This window comes from Hypanus sabinus, chromosome 16, assembly GCF_030144855.1.
Source record: "Hypanus sabinus isolate sHypSab1 chromosome 16, sHypSab1.hap1, whole genome shotgun sequence".
NCBI lineage: Eukaryota > Metazoa > Chordata > Chondrichthyes > Myliobatiformes > Dasyatidae > Hypanus > Hypanus sabinus.
In genome coordinates, this window is record NC_082721.1 from 42,543,410 (window position 1) to 42,567,523 (window position 24,114).

The window sequence follows — 24,114 nt, forward strand, 5'->3', positions numbered from 1 at the left end:
GAAGTGCTGCTCCTCCATCTTGAGTGGCCTCATCATGGCAAAAGAAGAGGGCATGTACTGACAACATCAGAATGGGAATGGAGATAGGAGTTAAAATAGTTGGCCACTGGGAAATTCCACTTTTGGCAGGCAGAGAGGAGGTGCTCGACAAACCAGTGCTCCAATTTACGTCAGTTCTCACCAATGTAGAGGAGTGCCACCGGGAAATTACATTGGTAAAGGAATTTCTGTGCTGCCTATGAGAATGTGAAGAGGGTAAGGGGTACGTGTAGAAGGGATGGGCGAGGGGTAAGTGTAGCAAAATATGTAGACAGAACCAGGGGGAGGATACATTATTGGAGAAGTAGCTAAGATAAGATTCCGGATAGCATGTGGCAACCACAAAGAAAAGGGAACCTGTGACCACAAGACAATGTGGTTGGCAAAGTATTTTTAGCTATATACCTATTTTGAGTGTTTTGCTTGCGTCCATACCCATTCCAAGTATTACGCTTGCGTCTATGCTTATTCCGAGTATTTTGCGTGCTTAGCTATGCAATAGCCATTCAATTGATGAATTTGAATCGGTAACCATGTTTGTGAATGTAGTACCCTGCTTTTGGGTATAAGTATGACCTTTGTAAACCGACAAATTGGGAGTTGGCTACCTTACGCCCGAAGTGTGTGGGGCTGCCAACTCCTCTCTGAATAAAAACTGTTTCAGAGCTAATTTCGTGCCTCTGGTGTTTTTCCTCAACTGAGCAGGTTAATAATTTCAGATTGACACCTGTCCTGCTGAGAACACACATTCATTGTGGGTTCCTATTTACAAGTTTTTCCTTTTTAACTTTATGCCATTAGACAATTTAACAACTATGCCTTCAGTACATTTACGCAAGTCATTTATATAAACTATAAAAAGCAGAGGCCTCAGCATCACCTTTGGGACCTACTACTTTTTTTTTACATCCGCCAACTATAAAATACATTTATGCCTATTGTTTCCTGTAAGCCAGACAATCTTCTATCCTCACCAATTTGCTACACCACAGTTCTTGTTTTCTGCAATAACCCTACATGTTACATCTCAACGCTCATATATTCAAACAAATACTTGGAAGAACTACATGCCAGTGCTGGATACATGGAAAAGGAAACTGATAAGGTTTTCCACTAATGACCAAAAAATTTAAAAGTATTCAAAACAAACTGTTTATTCCATCTTTGTAGAGGAGATAGATTTATACTGATACAGGCTAGACATCACCAGAGATGTTCTGACCTCATCCTAAAATGCAAAGCAGACAATGGAGTACAGAGTTCCCCAGGATATGGAATCCAACTTTACACAAATTCTCCCATACATCTTTAAAGCATTTTCAAGCTACTGATAATCCATTCCATGGTATTCATTACTGTATACAGTATATATTCAATTAGTCTAATTATGGATACAGTTGGGGTGATTATTCAATGGAATCAAATTATAGCAAGACTACATTAAACAATTCTCTATGTTAGTTATAGAAAACTGACATTTCTGACTTACAGAAAGATCAGCTCACAGACATTCTCAGGAACAGAACTCTTACGTAACACGGGAACTGCCTGTATTTGTGCTTGGAAGGTCAAGGCAGAAAACCACAGGTAATAACTACTGCTGACACTTCTATGTTTATAACACACTGCAGCATGGTTGCTGAGTGTGTGTGTTCAATGATGGCAATGTTCATTTGACATTACTTGCTTCATTTTCTACCATACAATGCCCTTGGGAATGTTGAAACACACCTTCTCTGTAATACTGATATCAGCTTAGAATTAAAAGGCCAAGCATATTCAGTCACTGAAAGAGAATGAAAGTGCAATCTCCTTCCCACCCCAACCCCCTCCAACCAGATATATTTTACATTCCTACTGCTCAGTCCCTTCACCACCCCTTTCTTCTGGCAATGCTGTTTTGTCCCACTCCTCCCACCCAATCATCTCCCAAATCAATCTGGCTACTGAAGTCAGGTTTGGAGGCAAAAGAACAAGAAAGAAATGTTGGATGGAGCCAGCCCTACTCCTATATCCTGTTATGCATATTTCACTCATGGTTTCATGGTTCTTAAAAAAAAATATCCAGGGGATTTTTTTTTAAACTTATTCAACAGTCTGGCAGGTAACAACTACATCAGTATACAAGCAGAAGCAGTCAATCTTTGCTCATCCAGATGCTCACAATTCTGTTAGAATCAGAAGTAACCCATCATGAGGTGAAATTATATTTATTCTTTTTTTTCTCCTTAAACTGGAAAATATGGTGCACTAGGCCCTTACAAGGTAATGAAGTATCAGCAGGAGTTGTGGCTCCCAATTCTTTTCAGTAACCAATAGGTGTTACACCAACTCAATACTGTGTGTTAAAACAGGAGCATAAATTAACAAGGAAGCTCTGTTTTGACTTTAAATTCAAAGGCACAGAGACATGACCAGCAGATTCATCCGGAAGGTACTTTGCTTTGAGTTGGCAAATTAAAGGAATATCAAACCTGCTATGACCTGACATTTTGGCAGAAGTACAGACATACGTAATAATACCACAAAAAGGGCTGGAGGAGGTTGCTCAATAAAGATTACACAATAATTCAGAAAAGCAATCAGTAATGCAATTTGCAAACTCATGTTTATCTGATTTTTTACAAGTCACTTGTAGTTAATTATTGTACAGTTTATTTAGTTAAAGTGTGGTGAGATTATATAAAGAAACACAAATCTCACCATTCCAACTAACAGAAACAGGTTTAGGGACAGCATGTGCACAGGTAGAGCTCAAAATCTCCAAGGAGATCAGCAAATTATCTCTGACCATCTGTTTTATGCTTCATAAGAGGTGACACTTTACTTACCGTACTTGTTAGAAGACAGTTGACACTACCTCTTGAGAAAATGCGACAAATAAATAGGTGGCTTGCACCTGCAAAAAAGAATAGAGAGGTACGTTACAAAGGGTCAATTACATGGTTTTGCAACATTTCATAATGTGAGATTGCATTAAATACCAAGCAGATAGTCAAGATTATTAAAAAGGTACATAGATCATTTATCACCATATTTTCTCATTTTCCTTGAGTTTCTCTTGAAATCATTGACACTCCTATCACCTGGCTTCACATAGCAACCATCTGGTACTTCACCAATATGGATAAAACCATATTTGGAACAAGTCTAAACAGCCTTTCAGCTGTATTTCAGCCAAAGTGAAACCCATCAGTTTAGGTCATAATAAAGATATACTTTTGAGCTTGGACCACTAAAAGATGTGAGATCACTGACTGTGTCCACATGCGAGATCAGTGGATAATTTAACATTCCTGAGCAATTCACAACAGTAATTGTATTTCAATTCCTGGCTTGACTGAACTTAGCTAACTCAGCCAGATCAGGGCCTTGTGGTATGAATAACTTAATATAACAAACTTCCTTCTCATTAAGCTACTGAAACAAAATTTCAGAAAACCATGAAGATTTCTGGAAGTCATGCACTATCAGGCAAATTAATTATTGTGCAATTAAGCTTATTTGGATTATGTTCCAATCACCTGTACCATATTTCAAAAGAAGCAATTCCTGACTTACATGATTCCTTTAAATGTCTTTTGATGCCCAGCAAGAAAAATGATCACACATAATTGTTTAGAAATGAGCATAATCTGTCAGCTTGACAATCAAAATAAATTCTAATCGCACTTCTCATTACATCCAGGTCTACATTCCTTCTTCAGTATCAAACAGCAATCAAAAATACTTTAACATAAATGGATTAAGGTGGTACTTTAATCTTTGTTATAGCAACTTTGTTACTATTTCATTGATAAAGCATGAGATTGAATAATATAAATCACACTATTCCCCAAAAGGGAATAGATTGTGGAATTTACATGAGATCTGGCAAACTGAGACTTCAGATGTACATTTTTGGTTGAACTATGCTGATCCATTGACACTGTGAATAAGAAATGTAACGCCCTGGTTAAGATTTCAACTGCTATGCTGTGAGGTACTGTATTTTATTCTTGCAGTTTTCTGTAAAAACAGCATGTCCTGCTGGTAGAGTATTTTGGTTTTGGCTAAAGGAGCCATATTGTTCAACTTAAGAATATTGTGTCAGCCGAGCAGGATGGTGGGATGGAGAAAAGGTTCTAGAGAGATCTGGGCAGATCTCTAGAGAGATATTTCTGATGGACACTAGTCAGATTTGTCATCTATTGGCAGCAAATGCAGAGGAGAGGAGATCAGGGAGGACACCTGGAGGACCCGAACCGAAGGGGTGATTCGTGAGACAGAAGAATCCAAGAAAAACTCTACCTGTGATTGGCGATGTGAATTCAGTACTGTGAGTAAAGCAGTACACTCAACCACTACTGAAACGAGCTCCAACAATTATGTGCACATTTAGACTGGTTTAACTGTAATGGGCCCTTTTCTTCTCTTTTTTCTATTCACTGTTTGAAAAAGCTAAACTTGGTAAATATACTTTCTTTACAAATGTTATGCTGTACATGATCTGTTATTTCTTGCCAACCAGTAATTATGTATGGACAGTACTTACACAGCACTCTCTCAAATAGAGGTCCTTTAATAGGATTTCCCAATGTTCCTGTTTGGTTGAACCCCAAATCAAACTGACCCTACAAGTATATCATTTATGAAAGGTGGCCTTCTCGCCACTGAGTCATGTGGCTGCTAGCAGAGTTAGCTGACAAGCCAAGTTTGTATTCAAGCCCCGGTGCAAAGGTTATAGCAGTTATCCTGCAAAATAGTTACTTCACTCAATATACTCAGAGATGGAATCTCCATTGAAAATGCTTTTTTGGTGATCTCGGTGAGAGAGTACAAGCATGAGAATAACTTTTTTTTTAAATTGTAGTTGTCTGTGTGCTCTTTGCGGGATTATAATACAATCACTGTTCCACATGCCCACATCTATTTTAGTTAACTCACAATACAAATCCATGTGAACATTTTTAAGAACTGTATAAACCATATTGTCAATGTAAATCATTCATTAAGGACACGAAGTGTATTTAGCAACACACAAGGTGCTGGAGGAACTCAGCAGGTCATCTCTATGAAAATTAATAAATTGTCAACATTTCAGGACGAGACCCTTCTTCAGGACTGGAAAGGAAGGGCAAAGAGAGGCCAGAATTGGTGGGGGGGGGGGGAGGGGGGGAAGAGGAAGGAGATAGCCAGAAGGTGATAGATGAAGCCAGATGGGTAGAAAAGGTAAAGGGCTGGAGAGAAAGGAATTTGATAGAGGAGGGGACCCCAGGGAAGATGTAAGAGGCCAGAGTAGGGAATACAAGAGTGGAGGGGAGGGAAAATTATTTTTACCGGAAGGAGAAAGCGATATTCCTGCCAACAGGTTGCAGGCTACCCAGACGCAATACAAGGTTTTGCTCCTCCACCCTAAGGGTGGCACAAGAGGAGCCCATTGACCAGCATGTCATATCAGGATGGCAATTGCAATTAAAATGCTTGGCCACTGAGAAGTTCCACTTTTGGCAGATGGAGCTGGGGTGCTTGACGAAGCAACCCCCAACTTAGGAGAAGGCTGCAATGGGAGCACCAGATACAATAGGCAACCCCAGCAGATTCACAGGTGAAGTGTGTTGCCTCACCTGGAAGGACTGTTTGGAGCCCTAAATGGAAGTGAGGGAGAAGCTGAATGGGCAGGTGTAGCACTCTGGCCACTGCAAGTACCAGGAGATAAGTGGGGAAGAACGAATGGAAAAGGGAATCATGGAGGGAACAATCCCTGTGACTAGGTTTGCTCCTCAGGGGTCAGTATTGGGACCACTACTTGGATAATGGAATTGATGGCTATGTGGCAAAGTTTGCAGATGATACGAAGATAGGTGGAGTGTACATAGTGCTGAAGAAGCAATGCAATTGCAGAAGGACTTGGATTGGGAGAACGGGCAAAAAAGTGGCAGATGGAACAGTGTTCAGAAATGTATGGTAATGCATTTTGGTAAAAGGAACAATAATGCAGACTATTACCTAGATGGGAAGAAGTTTCAAACATCAGAGGTGCAGAGAGTCTTGGGAGTCCTCATGCAAGACTCCCAGAAGGTTAATTTACTGGTTGAGTCTGTGGCAAAGGTGGCAAATGCAAAGTTGGCATTTACATCAAGGGGAATAGAATATAAATGAGATAATGCTGAGGCTTTATAAGACACTAGTCAGGCTGCATTTAGAGCAATGTCAACGGTTTTGGGCCCCATATCTCAGAAAGAATGTGCTGTCATTGGAGTCCCAAGGAGGTTCCCAAGGATGTTTCCAGGAGTGGTTAACACATGAGAAGCATTTGGCAGCTTTGGGCCTGTACTTATTTAGAAGAATGCAGGCAGAATCTCATTGAGACCTATTGGAAGTTGATAGGACTAGAAAAGGTGGATGTGCAAAGGACATTTCCTCTGGTGGCAGTATCCAGATCTAGAGGGCACAGCCTCAAAATTGAGGGGCAACTTTTTAGAACAGAGGCAAGGAGGAATTTTTTTTTTAGCAAGGGAGTGGTGAAATTGTGGAATGCTCAGCCACAGATTGTGGTGGAGGCCAAGTCCATGGGTATATTTAAGGCAGTTGATAGTTTTCCGATCAGTCAGGGCATCAAGGGATGTGGCAAGAAGGCAGGTGATGGGGTTGAGCGAGAACCATGATCAGCCATGATGGAATGGCAGTGCTGACTCTATGGGCTAATGACCTAAATCTGCTCCTAGGTCTTATTGGGGGGGGGGGGGGGGGGAGAGAGGACGTAAAGATGTTTGATGGTAGGATCCCTCTAGAGATGGAGGAAGATGTGTTGGATACAGAGGCTCACAGGGTGGTAGGTAAGGACAAGAGGAACTCTATCATTGTTAAGGTAGTTGGGAAGATGGATGATGGACATTCAGGAAATGGAGAAGATGTGGGTAAGGACAGCATCAATGGTGGAGGAAGAGAAACCCCATCCTTTGAAGGAGGAGGAAATTACTGATGTCCTGGAAAGGAAAGCCTGGAAACAGATCCTGGGAACTCCAAGTTTGTGGAGTGCCAAAACCAGGGAGATAGTGACTGATTTTTTAGGAGAAAGAGGACTGTGACAAGTCCTGTATACATTCTGGGAGAAGTTGCAGTGGTGGAGCAGTCGAAATATTTGGGTGTTCACCTCAACAACAGACTTGACTGGAAAACCAACACCAAAGCTTTTTACAAGAAGGGGATGAGCAGACTATTTTCTACGGAAGCTGAGATCCTTCAATGTACACAGCAGGATGTTGGAGATCTTTTACCAGTCTGTTGTAGTGAGTTCGGTCTTCTTTGCTGATTTATTTTGGGGGAGCAGCATCGGTGCTGATGATGCAAAAAGACTAAATAAACTCATGAAAAAGGTTGGATCCATCCTTCATTACAACCTGGACTTCTTTTCAGTTAGTGGTGGAGAGGAGGTCACTAAGCAAACTGATATCTATTATGAACAATCCGGTACATCCTCTCCATACCTACTGAATAAGCAATGGGGCATTTTTATGAACAGACTAATTCAGCTTTGCTATCACAAGGATCATTACAAAAAATCTTTTCTACCAAATGCAAAAAGCATATAAAACAGTTCACCTCTGTGCAACAGGAGAACACACATCATAGTACAATAGTCTGTTTTAGTATTTTGTACATTATTGCACATTGGTACATTATTGTGCATATTATTCTGTACTTTATTATTAGATAAGTCTGCACACTAAGTGTGTTTTTAAATGTTGCTGCTGTAACGGAAGAATTTCGCACTTGGGATCCATAAAGTACTTATTATTAGTCACCTACCATTCATAGTCTTAACTCCTATGCTGGTTTGACTTTCCAAAATGCATCACCTCATATTTATCTGAATTGAAATCTATTTACCACTCCTCAGCACATTTCACTAACTGACTAAGATAACTTCAACTTACGGAAATCTGCCTCACTATCAACACAATCTAACTTTACGCCACCTGCAAACTTCTGATTAACCAATAACAAAGGTCCCAACATCGAACCCTGCAGCATACCACTACTCACTTACCTCCATTCCAAAAGAAAACAAACTACAATCACTGCATTCTGCTTCCTACCTCGAAGCCAGTTTTGAAACTACCTTACCAGATCTAGCTGGATTCCATGGAACCTAACCTTCCAAACCAAACTACTATACAGGACCTTATTGAAGGTCTTTCGAAAGACAAAACAGACAACATTCACTCCTTATCCCTCATCTATTCTTTTGGTTACCTCTTCAAAAAGATTAACCATGTATGACTTCCCAGGCACAAAGCCATGCTTACTCCCCCTAATCAGACATTGTCTCTCCAAAGTGCAAATTTTAATAGGAAAGTATTCTAAAGATCTTTTACAGCAGCAAATCAGACAAACAGGAATGCCAATCCAAAGATGAAGATAAAAACATGGATTTCATGGTGAGAAGACAAGAAAAAAATTAGAATAGCTGGAGTTGTACAAGAGTTCTGGCAAGTATTGCAAGATGTCAAGCACTTATTGATATAGGGAGAGACAAGTTAAATTAATGAAAGTGTTAAACTAGGTACATTTGGAGATAAAGACCTGGCATTGGAAAAGAGATTGTCATTAAGAGTTGGAACATAGATGATGACAGCCTACCCAGGGAATCGTGTCTAATGCAAGATGTCAATACAGTCGGCCCTCCTTATCCGCAGGGGATTAGTTCTGGGAACCCCCACAGATACCAAAAAATGCAGATGCACAAGTCCCTTATATAAAATGGCGTAGTATTTGCATATAACCTACGCACATCCTCCCGTATACTTTAAATCATCTCTAGGTTACTTATAATACCTAATACAATGTAAATGCTATGTAAATAGTTGTTATACTGTATTATTTAAGGAATAATGACAAGAAAAAGTCTGTACATTTTTAGTACAGATGCAACCATCATAGCTCTTCTGGGAACGCTGACAACGCTTCGGCATCAGCCGATCCCGATTCTCCCGTGATCTTTAAGTTCTGAGGCTGTAGCACTTTATATAGCTAGCCAGCCATCCCTTACTAGCCTTAAACTCCTTCCTCTCACTCACAACACATGTAGCGAATGAGGACGCGAGGCGAACAATGCTCAAAAAATGAGTAATCATCTCTAGATTACAGTACTTATAATACCTAATACAATGGAAATGCTATGTAAATAGCTATAACACTGTATTGTTTAGGGAATAAGGACGCTTTAGAGGAGGCTCAATAATACTAATGTCAGGATCTGTGAAGGTTGAGGGCTGAGGATCTTCTCGCATTGAAGGTTGAGACTTCACAATTACAAATGCTTTAGTTAGAAACATTGTTAAAGGAATTGTTACGCAAACACGAGGAAATTTGCAGATGCTGGAAATTCAAACAACACACACAAAATGCTGGTGGAACGCAGCAGGCCAGGCAGCATCTATAGGAAGAAGTACAATTGACGTTTCGGGCTGAGACCCTTCGTCAGGACTGTACTTTTCCTATAGATGCTGCCTGGCCTTCTGTGTTCCACCAACATTTTGTGTGTGTTGTTTATAGGAATTGTTATCGTCTTAGCCTTTGAGGAATTGCTTTGACCGCTTAATTGCTTTTTAGGAGCCATTTTTTCACAGAAACAAAGTAGTGGCCAAACGAGACACAACGCAAACTATGCTCAAACAATGAGTGCTGGAAAGAGAACTTTCGGGTTTTCCCGATCCGTGGTTGGTTGAATCCGTGCATGCGGAACCCGTGGATAAGGAGAGCCGGCTGTATCTTGAAATTAAAAATACAAACTAAAATATTAAAACAGAGATTGTGCCAATTAATTGAGTATTTTTAACTACAACAAAAAATAATGGGTTCTGATTTTAAAGGAACAAAGGTACAGTACAAAAAAGACAGTGAAAAGTCAAAAGGGTAGAAGACAGAAAAGGATTATGATTTACAACCATAGCAGCTGCAATACAGGAAGCATGATAGTGAAAATTCACACAGCAGTTTCACGAAGATCAAGATATCTGTTGTTAATAATGTTGGTTGGCTAGAGATCATTGAGAAGTCAGCCTCCGCTCTTCCTCAAATTCTGATATAAAATTTTAACCTATTATCTAAAAGGAAAGAGAGCCTCAATCCAATATCCGTTAAAAAGAGCGCACCTCTGAGAGCTTAACACTTACGGAGTACAACACAGAAACACCTGCTAGAATTACACACTCGTCCCTGCAGAGATTTACATACAAAGCCTGAAGCAAGAATACCATTACTAAACCAATGCTGAAAGATGTACAGAATATAGGATAAAGGAAGCACTCTGGAGCATATTCAGTCTATAGAAAACCTAAAAATACAATGCATTCGCCTTCAATTTTCGGACTCCTTTGTTCAACACAGCCCCAAAATTCACTGTTTTCCTTTATCAAAGTCAAGTCTAATGAAATCCAGTTTATAGACAAAACAGAAGGAGTAACACTTCAGAGTCGCCATACTTATTATCCCTCTCCTCCAACATAATAAGATGCCTTGGTGAATTCCAAGTAATAACAATAGATTCATCTTCACCTTTGATGCATTAGTACCTCATTCAGGTGTTAAGGGCAGTAATCAGTCAGATACAGGCAAGGTGGATGGATTTTCTCCAAGATTCTCCAGATAAGTATGAAGGAACAGAAATACATGGAATAGCTTGTCAGAATTATGGACAAATTGTTCAAAGTTCTACCAATATTTGAGCCAGAAATAGAAATGCTTCTAGAGGAATGGACGGAAATGGCAAGTACTGGAATGGATTCAAAATTCAGGAGGTGCTTGTAAACGTAGTCTGAACTTAATACATTGGAAACAGAAAGTAAATAGAAATTAACTTCAGCAGAGATTTAAAAGCTATGATATGAGGTCAGGATGTTGCTGCGCTGGTTGGAGAAAAACATCTGGAAGAATGAAAAGCAAATACAGATTTTAATAGTGGTAAAGTAAGGAAATGCAAATTGTACAGAGAGAACCAAATAGTCTAGAAGATGCTAGTTATGTTTTAACACTCAGCTGAGGATCAGAATGTTTGTACACCAAAATTACACAAACTAAGATCAATCTACTGCCAGGTGTAAAAAGCAATTAAATTTTGTTTTTGGTTATAACAGCTAAAGACAACAAATTTAATTCTAAAAAACCACAAAATGCTGGTAGAACTCAGCAGGCCAGACAGCATCTATGGGAGGAGGTAGTGACGACATTTCGGGCCGAAACCCTTCATCAGGAATGGAGGTTAATTTCTACCTCCTCCCATAGATGCTGTCTGGCCTGCTGAGTTCTGCCAGCATTTTGTGGCTTTTTTTATTTATTTCCAGCATCTGCAGATTCACTTGTGTTAAATTTAATTCTACTAACTTGAAATTGCAGAATAGTTACATGTATTTATCTAATGCCTGGTTTTAGACAAATGAAACAATAGCGTAACACTTTCAGTGGCAGTGATCTGGGTTCAATTCCCTATACTGGCTGTGAAGAATCTGGACATTCCCACCAGAACCACATATGTTTTCTCCAGGTGCTCTTACTGAATATTACACTTAGTAAATTGTGGGCATGCTAAGTTGGCGCCAAAAAACTGAAACTTGTGACTGCCTCCAGCACATCTTCAGACTGCACCACTCATTTCACTGTCTTTTTTGATGTTTAGATGTACACACATGTACATGTGACAAATAAAGCTAATCTATCTAAACCTGACTGAAAAAAAATGGCTATGAGATTAACAATTGATGGTGCGAAGATGCGAGATACTGTGGTTTAGGTTAAAATGGTGATTTAATTTGTTCAAAGTATGTTAGTGAAAGGCAGAATCTAAGGGCAGGAATATAGGGAGAAAAGTGGATAGCAGGGGATTAGTGGGCCAAACAGCCTGCTTCAGTGCTGTATGACTTTTATGCATACAGTATATTCAAAAGGTAGAGCCCAAGCCTTTGCTTAAAGATGAAAAAAGGTGATACCAAACATTGAATTTTAATCTACAAGTCAGATGAAAATGGAATTTAAACTTGCTCTTAACAATGCAGCCGATACCATACTAACAAGTACATTATTAACATATGTATAAATTACACAACCCTGAGATTTGTCTTATGACAGGCAGCCACGAAACAAAGAAACTCAAAAGAACCCATTAAAAAATGGTCGAACACCCAATGTACAGAAAAATAAAACAAACCATGTGAACAATAAATCCAAGCAAACAACGTTCTGAACTGAAGTCCACAGAGTACAGCCACAGACCCTTAGTTCAGCGCAGAGCCCAGTAAAAGTCGTGGAGCAGTGAGCTAAACTGGCCCATCTGTCACCTCGGGTCCCAACACCCTGGCCTTTTACCAATCTGGCCCAGTGCCTAAATCATTGTCCAAACCCCACCACATTTATTCGGACTTGTTCCCAACCTTTCCAATTCGGCACTGGGCTTAAATGATTATCCAAATATTGGGTTCAGTCGGCTCAATCCACACTGCTGCCTGGACCCCGCTGCCTCAGTTCAGCCTGTACCCAACCCCTCCAATTCTACCCAGCATTTAAATCGTTGACCAAAAGTCAGGTTCAGACACTTCAATAACACTTTAGTGTCTGGACCCCCTACCTGAATTCAGCCTCTATCAGACCTTTCCTATTCAGCCTACCTCTTAAACCTCAGGTCTTCCTCGCTCTGTGACAAGCCCACTGCCTTGCCTTATTTCTGCCACATCGAATTGCCTCGAAGTCCAAAGGGAAGGCCATTGTTTGCGACAATTGTTTACCAGAAAAAGAGTGATTAACAGGGTATTTAGTTGTTTTCTTTGTTTCATTAGCCACCAGCCAGAAGTTGCTGAGATTTACCAGCGCCGTCTTAACTTATTTCCAGTCTCAGCACATTTTTTAAGAAATGCTCTAAAATTTTGTAGAAACTGAGTTACAACGTTGTAGACACAAGCATGAAAGTCAGCTTGTTCTGCGATAATTTCAGTGACAGAATAAAGCCACGATAACAAAACTGATTTCAACAAAGATTAAAAAAGTGAATTTTCCAAAATCTGATGGTTTTTGCACATGCACTTACATATTTCATGTCTTCCTAAGTTACATGTGGTAAGCTTTTGCTACCTGTATCTGTCTTCTCAGCTGCAGCCATCTGAAAAGATGCACAAATGGAAGCCACAAGGCAACAAATGCAAGAGGAAGAAGGTTCAAACACAACAGCTGCCAGACAGCGAGTTTCCAGGTGAAGATATGAGTAGTGAAGAGTTTTGTTGCAGAAAACCTGCAGTGTTTATTTTGTTTCCCTCACCACAGTATTGTCGCTCCAGCAGTTTCTGATCTTAAATGTTGCAGAGTTGAAATTGCTTATAGCACTGGCTCACAATGACAGATAATCAGCTTCACTATTGTACGTTGGACAAATGTTTTATTACTGATACTCCAGGCATTATTTTATTCTCCTATAAAGGAAATTATTGAAGCGTAGTATGTCTATTTGAAATAGGCCCCTAAAGAGCTTTTGGTGCATAGCTGAATTTTCATAATCACATTAGCTCCTTGCAGCAATTAGTATTTCCATATAACAACATTTCCTGCACATCAGGAAACTAAGAATAAATAAGAGCACAAGCCAAAATTGAACAATACAATGGAAAATAAGAGGTTCCATTTACCAGGGTGTTCTAGTGATGATAAAGACATTTATAGCAGGACATTCAATAACAGAAGGTGCAAATGTCCTTCCAGGAAGGACATTAGCACCTTCTTTAAGTGAATTAAGACCCAAAGACTTAAAACATTCCCTGAAGTGGCCAAGCAGAGACAGAGATAGCCAACAATAGCTTTCCAATAATGCCCAGATCCTGGAAATTTTTTTACAACAAAACTGCAGTTAAAAGTACGTAACCTATAAAAGGATTTTGAAGCAGCCCATGAATTCTCCAGTAATATATCAACACAAAGTTCTAAGGTTACATAAACTCTGGGCGGCAGTGTCACAGGGAGTGGAGCTGCTGTCACACACCAGAGACCCAAATTCAATCCTAACCTTCAGTATTTTCCCTAGGGCCACATGGTTTTACTCTAGGTGCTCTGGTTTCTTCCCACAACCTAGTGGATAAGTTAGCTGTTATGTTAATTGACCACTGCAAACTGCCCCTAGTATATAAGTGAGTGGTAGAAACTGAAGAGTTGATCATAATGTAAGAAGAATGAACAGAGAGGATCAATGGAGAATGCGGGAAAAGGGCAGCTGATACGAGAAAATCTGCAGTTTGGAAATCTAAGTAATACACACAAAATGCTGGTGGAACATAGCAGGCCAGGCAGCATCTATAGGAGAAGTACTGTCGACGTTTCAGGCCAAGACCCTTCAAAGAGGGTCTCGGCCCGAAAAAGAGTAAGCAGTCGACCTTCCGAACAGAGATCCTTCAGGGGTCCACTGTTTACTCTTTTCCATAGATGCTGCGTGGCCTGCTGAGTCCCTCCAGAATTTTTTGTGAGCTGATGATCAGAATCAGTATCAAATTTATTATCTTTGGCTTTGCAGTGTCGATGGGCTAACGGGCTTGCTTCCCCTCTGTCTCTTTCTCTGGCTTAACCCGATTAGTTACACTTTTACTTAACTAGACATTTTAGTAATTCAGTTCAACCCACACTCCAAAAACACACATAAAGGAAGATTTACATCAATAACAATAGAAATAACAATTTTTCCAATCAAAAATGAGATTTATAGAACTAGTGAGAGGAAATCTATTTACTGTCATGCAATGTTTTAATGCATTTGCTTTAATTATAATGCTGCTTCAGGATCGGATCAGACTAAGACCCCAATATGTATACTGTACCTAGGAGAGTGAAGTAGGGACGAGCAGAATGAGATTAATTTTAAATTAAAGAAAGATGCTACAGTATACATAACAAGATACTGAGATATACTGCTGGAAAAAAGCATGATAATTATTAGTCATAATTTATTAGAATTATCTTTGAACTATCCCAGACACCTGCAGGTATATCATAGTAAAATAAATATATATGAACTAGCTACACAGTAAACCTGATACTTTTTCCAAAAAGCTGGAGGGACATCAGTAACCAAAACTGACCCCAGTTCACTGCATATCAAAAGCCACAACGACTGATAATTTGATGCATTAAAATACACTATCGAAACACTAATGACTTAAGTCAGAACAGCAATGTGTACATAAATCATAATCTAATTCAGCACATCAAGACCACTGTTTTCCCAACACAATTAGGTATTTCCAAAATGAGCTTATGTTTTTAGCAACCAGTCAATAATAATTCCTGGCCCAACTTACTATTCATTTATAATCTTAGGTATTCTCATATGCCCTGTTATACCCAAGTTTGTGACCCACTATTTACTGTTAACAAGTTTTGCAGACTTTCTGAAACAATACAGAAAGTGGAGGAGCATACCCTTCATAAACCATTAAAAAGGAATCACATTATTCCAGATAAATGCTAAACAGAGTTATGATAATATGCAGTAAACCATCCCATCAAGTCAGTGAACTGAAGACTTTCTGCAGCTAGTTCTTTGGGACTGGGAGCATTTCAAAAGAATTGTCCCAGATACTTCATCGAATTAGATTAAAAACAAACAGGAAACAATGAGCGAGGTAATCAGTGCAAGAATGGGAGCAAAGAGGCCAGAGAGAGAGTTAATGGATGTCTGCACATTTGGAGAATCTGCAGTGTTAAAAAGTTCAAAGGAGATCAGAAGCATTTTCAGCTGAGGATAAACTGTGGGTAGGTGGAAAGAGAAATGTACAAGGGGCAAATTTCAAATATGTAAGTCATAACAAAATAGAAGACGGCATAGATTTAAAGATTAGCATTATTTGTTGCATCTACATTGAAACTGAGTGAAATGCGTTATTTGTGTAAATGGCCAGCACAATCCAAGTGTCACCTTGTTTCTGGTGCCAACATTGCATGCCCGCAACTTACTAACTACAGGTACTAGATCTTTGGAATGTGGGAGGAAACCCACACTGTCATGGGGAGAACGTACAAATTCCAGTGGGAATCAAACCCCAATCACTGGTGCTGTAAAGTATTGCACTATGCTATGGACAGGGAACAGGAGTAATACAATTAACCCTTTAAAGATTCCATGATACAAGGCTGTTTCACAGCTGAAAATGATAACTGTCGATTTTTGACTCTGGTAAACAAAAATCTATCAATTTCAGAATTCATACGCAAATATCCATCAATATTTGAGCAATTCACACTTGATAGACTTGAATCCAGTATTTCAACTATACATCCACAGGTTCTAATGTCTCAACTTAGAAAACTTATTTTTACCCAGCTATCAGTGGCTCCTAATACCTTGAAAGTTCAAAGGAATTCTGAAATCACATTTTCTCATAGTTCAACTTTGAGTAAACATGAATACTGCAAGACGACTTGTGCACTCTTTTTTCCCCACTTATCCATTACAATGGAATGTTTTAAGTACATAGCATCAGTAAATCTCTTTCATCATTCAGTAAATATTCTTTTGTACACTTTTTGGGTTTATAATGGATGATCTCAATACCCTATATAACAATCCACTAATGCAGTTTTGTTCTTTCAATGATTATTTATTGTACGCTCTTCTCTACAAATTCAGTGAAAAACTGAGCCCTTGATAGAGGAAAAAGGTAATCTTAATCTGACATTTTTAGCATCAATGCAGATCAACAAGAATACACAACTGGATGCAGGCAGCAGAAATACTTGACTATTTCAGAACAAAGCAGCAGATGAAGATGTCTTATGAACAAGTGGCAAAAGTATGGCTAGAAATTTAAATAACTGGGACATAAACTAGTTGCAGATGCAATGAATAGTAATAACCTATTTCAAGAACTAAAGAAAATGTACAATTTGGATCACCACTCAGAGACTGTACCCAGCCCGACAAAGTCTTAGGAAGCAGAAGCAGTCAATCATGAGAGGAGGAATGCAAAAATGGACTGGACAGAAATGGCTACCATTTGCTGTAGGAATAAACAACATGCAACAGACAAATGGACACAATAAGGGATGATCTTATGAGTAATATAAATAATGGAGATACTGTCTTTTGCACGGATGGGAAAAATTGCATTAGGTTTACAATAATACTACTAAAAGAAAGATGGAAGGGGTTGAGGAAGAGGCAAAACTCAATCATCAGAGTTAAAATAACTCTTCAGATAACTTGATGAAACTTGACCTTTCTTGCTCATCATTTTGAGAGAAAAAAATTACATTTTCATCTGAATGGACTAAATGTCTTTCAATATATTTAAAGTATATGTTTATACAACAGTGCATGTAAATTTTAAGAGACAAGTCAGCTCTCCCATTTGATAATTATAAGTTTCCTGTTATCACTGTGTATACCGAGTTCACTTGATCTCCCTTCATGGGCACTGGAAAGGAGAATGTTAAGGAAAAATACACAGCAACATCTATTGAGCAGCACAGATCTAGTAATATGTCTGTCATTAATATCTATTGCCCAGGGTATAGACACCATGACTCACTTACGACTGAGACAATAGTATTCACATTGTGATTTAGTAATATCTATGACAGCAGATCTAAATTAAGTGTGATATGCCATCCAAAAATTTTGAAATAATGCTAACTTAGACAGCAGCTCACCCCTATTGGCAACAACACTAAATAAATAATACAAGCAAATAAAAAAGGTGGGTAGTTCTAACCCTGCACTCCACTAAACAAAAATGTAATAGATCATCAAACATGCAAGATGATGAACAAAAATATCTGCAACTTAGTATTTCAAAGATCTAGGCCATTGCTTTTGGTCCCTGCCACAAACTGAATTCCCAAAATATCAATATTTTCCATCTCTTTGGCAACTGACAGAAGTCAAACTCAACTACAGGAGTGCACAACTTAACGTCCATTCGGACAACGTCCGATTGCATATACGTCCATAGTCCCGATCAGAGAAGATGACGTAGCGGACGTAACCAATCTCGTGTATCCCACATCTCTAGTAGCGTTATCCCTACGTTTAATTTTCTTTCAAAAATATTACCATAAACTGCATCGTGGTTTCCAAACACAGCAAAACCACTCCTAGTGATAGCAGCAAGAGGCAAAGGAAAAGTATTGATTTGGAAGTGAAACAATAGGTTATCAAAGAATATGAAGGTAGAAAACCAGTGAATGCTATTGTTCAGGATTAAGGCATGTCGCATAATGATAAATTGTGTGATAGAAGCTAAGAAAGTGTTTACATAAAAATTTTAAAAATGAAAAAAATTGAAGTTTAAAATGAATTTAAAAATAGTGTATGTATTATAGCGTACAGTATACAGTTTTAGTGCAAGTTTTTGGCTATTTAGTCAATCCATGTACGTTTATAGTATCCAAGTATATAGTGTTCACACAACGTCCAAATCACATAACCTCCGATTTCACAGAATGTATCGTGGACATTAAGCGACGCATACCTGTATTTGCAATCTTGCTGTCATACTTGACCATGATAAGCAACCATCAGTAAGACTTGCAATTGCCATCTCCAAAGTATCTCTCACGTCTACTCCTGATTCAAATTATCTGGTACTGACACTATTGATTTCTTTGTCACCATCCTATGACTTCCTTGGACAAGAACACAAGAAAAGGAGCAGACTATTTAGCACCCCCCCCCCCCCCCATCATTCAATAAGATCTCCTACCTAACTGCCACTTGACTGCATTAATCAACATCCATTAATCACTTTAAAATCTAAAAGGCTATCAGTCTCTGTCTTGCATATTTTCAATATAGGGGGATGTCAGAGGAGAGGGGAGATGGCCAAAAGTTGATTGGAAGGGGACATTAGCAAAGCAAAGGTTGGAGTTTCTGGGAGCAATTCAGAAGGTACAGGATAGTTACATCCCAAAGAAGAGCAAGTACTCTAAAGGCAGGATGCTGCAACCATGGCTGATAAGGGAAGTTAAAGCCAACACAAAAACAAAAGAGTGGGCATATAATTGAGCAAAAAGTAGTGGGAAGCTAGAGGATTGGGAAATTTTTTTAAAACTAACAGAAGATAACTAAAAAAAAACATAAGAGGGAAAAGAGTAAAATGTGAAGGTAGGCTAGCCAATAATAATACTTTATTTGGATATATAAGGAGTAAAAGAGAGGCAAGAATAGATGTGGGGCTGATAGAAAATGATGCTAGAGAGATAGTAACAGGGGACAAGGAAATGGCAGATAAACTGAATAACTATTTTGCTTCAGTCTTCTCCTGTGGAAGACACTAATAGTGTGCCAGATGTTCAAGAGCGTCAAGGAACAGAAGTGAGAGCCGTTGGTGTTACTTGGGAGATAGTGCTTGGAAAACTGAAAGGTCTGAAGGTAGTTATATCACCTGGACCTGATGGACTACATCCCAGGGTTCTGAAAGAGGTAGCTGAAGAGATGGTGGAGGCATTAGTAATTATCTTTAAAGAATCAATAAATTCTGGCATGGTTCCAGAGGACTGAAAAATTGCAAATGTCACCCCATTCTTCAAGAAAGGAGAGAGGCAGAAAAAAAAAATTATAGAACAGTCAGCCTGACCTCAGTGGTTGGGAAGATGTTGTAATGAATAGTTAAGTATGTAGTTTTGGAGTACTTGGAGGTACATGACAAACAGGCCAAAGTCAGCATGGTCTCCTTAAGGGAAAATGTTGCTTGACAAATCTGTTGGAATTCCTTGAAGAAATAACAAGCAATATATACAAAGGAGAATCGGTCGATGTATTCTTGGAATATCAGAAGGCCTTTGACAAGGTGCAGCATGGATAGAGCATTGGCTGATTGGCAAGAGGCAAAGGGATCCTTTTCGAATTGGCTGCTAGTGACTAGTGGTGTTCCACAGGGGTCTGTGTTGGGACCACTTCTTTTTTAGATGATGAAATTAATGGCTTTTGGCCAGGTTTGTGAGATTGTGGTGGGGCAGCTAGTGTTGAGGAGGCAGGGAGGTTGCAGCAGGCCTTAGGTTAGGAGAACGTGCAAAGAGGTGGCAGACAGAATAGTGTCACGGAGTGTGTGGTCATGCACTTTGTTACAAGCAATAAAAGCATTGAGTATTTTCTAAATGCAGGGAAAATTAGGGAAAACGCAGGTCCAGTTCTGTCCTTAATCTTTCCATATACCCACTTCTGATCACCTCTGTAAGTCCCTCACTAGCACTGCTTTCCCAGGAGTGAAACACTGAACCTCTGTTTGGGAAGCCGTCAATTTGTCTCAGCTGTTGTCCTACATACTCTTTGAGATGGAGTTTGAGGAGATCCAAGTATGAGTGCAAGGGACGACCCAGGAACAGCAAAGCTGATTCTTGTTGGTTGTGGAGTGTGTTGCATTGTGACATGCAGAGCGGAAACCAGCAAGCTTCTGATTCAGTGTCAGTGTAATGTGTTCTGCTGACTTTGTTCGCAGTGCCCTCTTTAGAATCTGGGCAAACCTCTCCACCAAGCCAGTTGTAGCTGGGTGGGTACAGTGCAGATGTCTTATTCCTTTCATTTTCAGGAATAACAAACTCTTCTGCAACAAACTGGTTCACTGTCACTGACTAAGTGCTCTGGAACACCAGTCACTAAGAAGAGGCTTCTGAACACATCAGTGAGCAAGGTTATAGTGGGAGCACTTCTGGCAAATCCACATGAATCTTCTGCCAGAACAATGCGGGCTATTCCCAGGGATTCAGAGATGCTGCTCTTAGATTCTAGACATGCTGGCATCCCAAATAGTGCATGGCAAACTGCTCAATCTATCCCAGGCCACTAGGCAAAGCTTCAACCCCACAGTTATTATGACCATGCCTAGATAATTGGCATGTAGCTCTTCCAACACCTTCACTCTCAGATTGGATGGTACAACTTTCAATCTCACGTTAAGGCAACCCCCATCAGAGCACGCTCATCACCAGCTTTGGTAAAAAGAAATGGGGAAACTGGAGTTTCTGCTGCATATGACAACATTTTAGGTTACCATGTAGATCTCAGACAGTGTGAAGTCCTTTCTGCTTTCCCTCTGGATCAGTTCTGTTGTTAATGAGAGACTTTCAATTTGCATTAGGGAGAATACATCAAGAGGAAATTTTACAGGTATTTCTTTTCCAAGAGTAAATGAGACAATCCATGAAATGAAAAATGACAATATTTTCATAATTAGTTGTCCTCCTGAAATCAATCTTATAATTGTGTCCTTCTAGAAAATGAGCCCATCTCTGCATTCATGCTGTTGTTGTTTCTGGGACACCCTTCTGTGGACTGAAAAGAGACACTCGTGGTTGATGATCACTAATAAGGGTAAACTCTCTCCCTAAACTCTCTCCCACTGAAGTACTAGTTGAAACATTTTACACCCCAAACCAGTCTCAAGACTTTTCTGTCAATCCGTGTATAACTTTTCTCTGCGGCAGTAAGGGAACATGACAAAAGGTTATGTATGGGGCATTCACTTGCCTCACTCATAACATGTGACATGTTTGCACCTGAACCACAAGGCAAGGCATCATAGGCAAGCTTCACTGGACAATGTGGATCATACTGCATGAGTATCATGTCTGAGTCACCATTTCCGTTACCTTTTGGAAAGCCACTTCACACTGCTTTGTCCACTGCCATTTCTTTCCCAATCTGTAATAATGACTTCAAGGAGTGGAGCACAGTACCATGTTTGGCAGGAACCTGTTATTGACAAATCTGAAAAAAGGACACCTATGACAAGTCCTTTGGCCTTGGGACATCCACCACTGTTTGAATTTTCTCAGCATATTTGTGCAATCCTTGTGCATCAATGGCGTAACCACAGTAGGTAATGCTTGATTTAAAGGATTCACACTTGTTGCGTTGCACTCCAAGTCCATAATCTTCTAATCTTTTTAACACTCATGAGATTTTGGAACTGTTCCTTGCCTTCCTCACTAGTAACAACAATGTCATCCAGGTAACACTGAGTGCCTGGGCAGCCTTGCAGCACCTGATCCATAACTTTCTGCCAGACTGCAAGTACGATGCTATTCCAAAAATAAGCCTATGATAGAGATGAAGCCTATTGTGAGTGTTTATGGTGTGAAACACCTGAGACTCTTCTTCCATCTATAGGTATCTGTGGTGAAGCATTTTCCCCTCCAGAAGAGTTTGCAATGATATCCTCTATACTGGGCAGAGGGTTTTTAATCTGCTTTCAGTACTGGGTTGATGGTGACCTTAAAATCACCACAAATCCTTACAGACTCATTCTTCTTGAATACCAGGGTCACTGATGTTGCACATAGGCTCAACCCAACCTTGGAAAGAATTCCTTCAGCCTCCACATGATCTAACTCACTAGCTTCTTAATCACTAATGGTATAAGGAACCAAATGGGCTTTGCAAAACTTGGTGTGACGTTTTCATTCAACACTAATTGACCCTGATATGTTTGAGTTTTCTAATGCCATTCTTGAACACTCCTTTGTCATCATCCAGTACTTTTCTTAAATTATTTTCAGTTGACTCTTTTACAGGGGATGTGGCATGCATCTGGTAGATGGATCTCCAATCAAGTTCCAATTGTCTCAGCCAATCACAATCCCACAATATTGGCACTCCTGTTTTCTTACCAAATACAAGTCCAATGTGGCTTGTTGGTTGTTGTATTTCATTGTTACAAATGTCATTCCCACTGAAGTTATCTTTTCTCCAGTTCAAGTTCTTAGCTGCATATATGCAGGCTTCAGTTCAGTAACTTTGAAATGCCATTCAAACTCCTTTTATGTAATGACAGAAACAGCCAAGCCATATTGCTTGTCTCCTTAGTTTTCACACTGCAAGACTCAGCCACCCAGTCCCATTGTCACTTTTCATAAACAACATGCCAATCACTGCTCTTTTTGAAACTGCAACTTGACTTTTTAATCTTTCCTGGCCGTCCATTTATTTTTGTCTGCCCAAAATACTCTTTGTAGGTGTCCTACTTTGTTGCATTTTGACAAGTTTTGCCTTTAAACCTGCATTGATCTGGTGTGGGTGAGCCCCTACCACAATGATAACACAATTTGTTCGGCCAGGCAAGTTTCTGTTTAGATGTTGCAATTTTGCTCACATTCATTTTCATTCCTGACAGCAACTCAAATGTGTCTCCGGCTGCTGTTTCCATTGATTCAGCAATTTCAACTACTCTTGTAAACACACATTGTGCTTCAGTTAGGATCTGGTTTTGAATGTTTTCTTGTAAGATTCCACAAACTAAACGATCTCTCAGTGTATCATTAAGTCCATTGCTAAATTAACAATGTTCGGATGATTTCTTCAATTCAGCACGCAAGCTGAAATGGACTCTGCTTCCTTTTGATTCTACTTTTGAAACGTAAAGCATTCTGCAATCAACAATGGTTTCAGTTCTAAAAGTTCCCACATTACATTCATGATATCAGCAAAAAATGCTTAAACAATACATTTACAACATTACTCAGATATTACTGAAATATTAAATACACTACACCATATAGGATATTTATTTAAAGATAACAGTGCGGAACATGTACTTCTGGCCCAAAAAGCCACACTGTCTAACAACCCATCTAGATAACCCTAGCCTAATCACAGAACAATTTACAATGACCAATTAATCTACTAAACAGTACGTCTTTGGACTGAAGGAGATAACCGGAAAACTCGGAGGAAACCCACATGCAAATGGGAAGAACATACAAACTTTCTCATAGAGAATGCCAGAATTGAACTCTGCACTCTGAAGTCCTGAGCTACAACAGTGTCATGCTAAACCTTACATTGCCATAAAAAGCCTTACCAAAAATCAATATAAACTAGATTGAACAAATTACCTTTATTGATTCTCCTTCCTAGCTCCTCAAAAAGTTTTATCAAGTTAATCAAACATGGCCTTCTACAAACAAATTTACACAAATGATTAACCTGCCTTTCTAAATAAAGATTTATACAGCCCCTCAGAACTGCTATTTATTTAGTGATACAATGTGGAGTAGGTCCTTCTGGTCCTTCAAACCCCACAAACTCAATTAACCCTAACCTAATGATGGGATAATTTACAGTGACCAATT

The 24,114-nt window shown here is 39.4% G+C and overlaps 1 protein-coding gene across 5 annotated transcripts in view; it reads right to left on the reverse strand.

Moving 5' to 3' along the window:
- Positions 1-24,114, reverse strand: part of kdm4b (lysine (K)-specific demethylase 4B) — a 558,544-nt gene that overhangs the window by 505,269 nt on the left and 29,161 nt on the right. For all 5 annotated transcript variants that reach the window (XR_009516110.1, XR_009516111.1, XM_059991637.1 and 2 more), the window contains exon 2: positions 2,871-2,938. The gene's annotated coding sequence lies outside the window, so the exon portion shown is untranslated. The remainder of the gene's footprint in view (positions 1-2,870; positions 2,939-24,114) is intronic.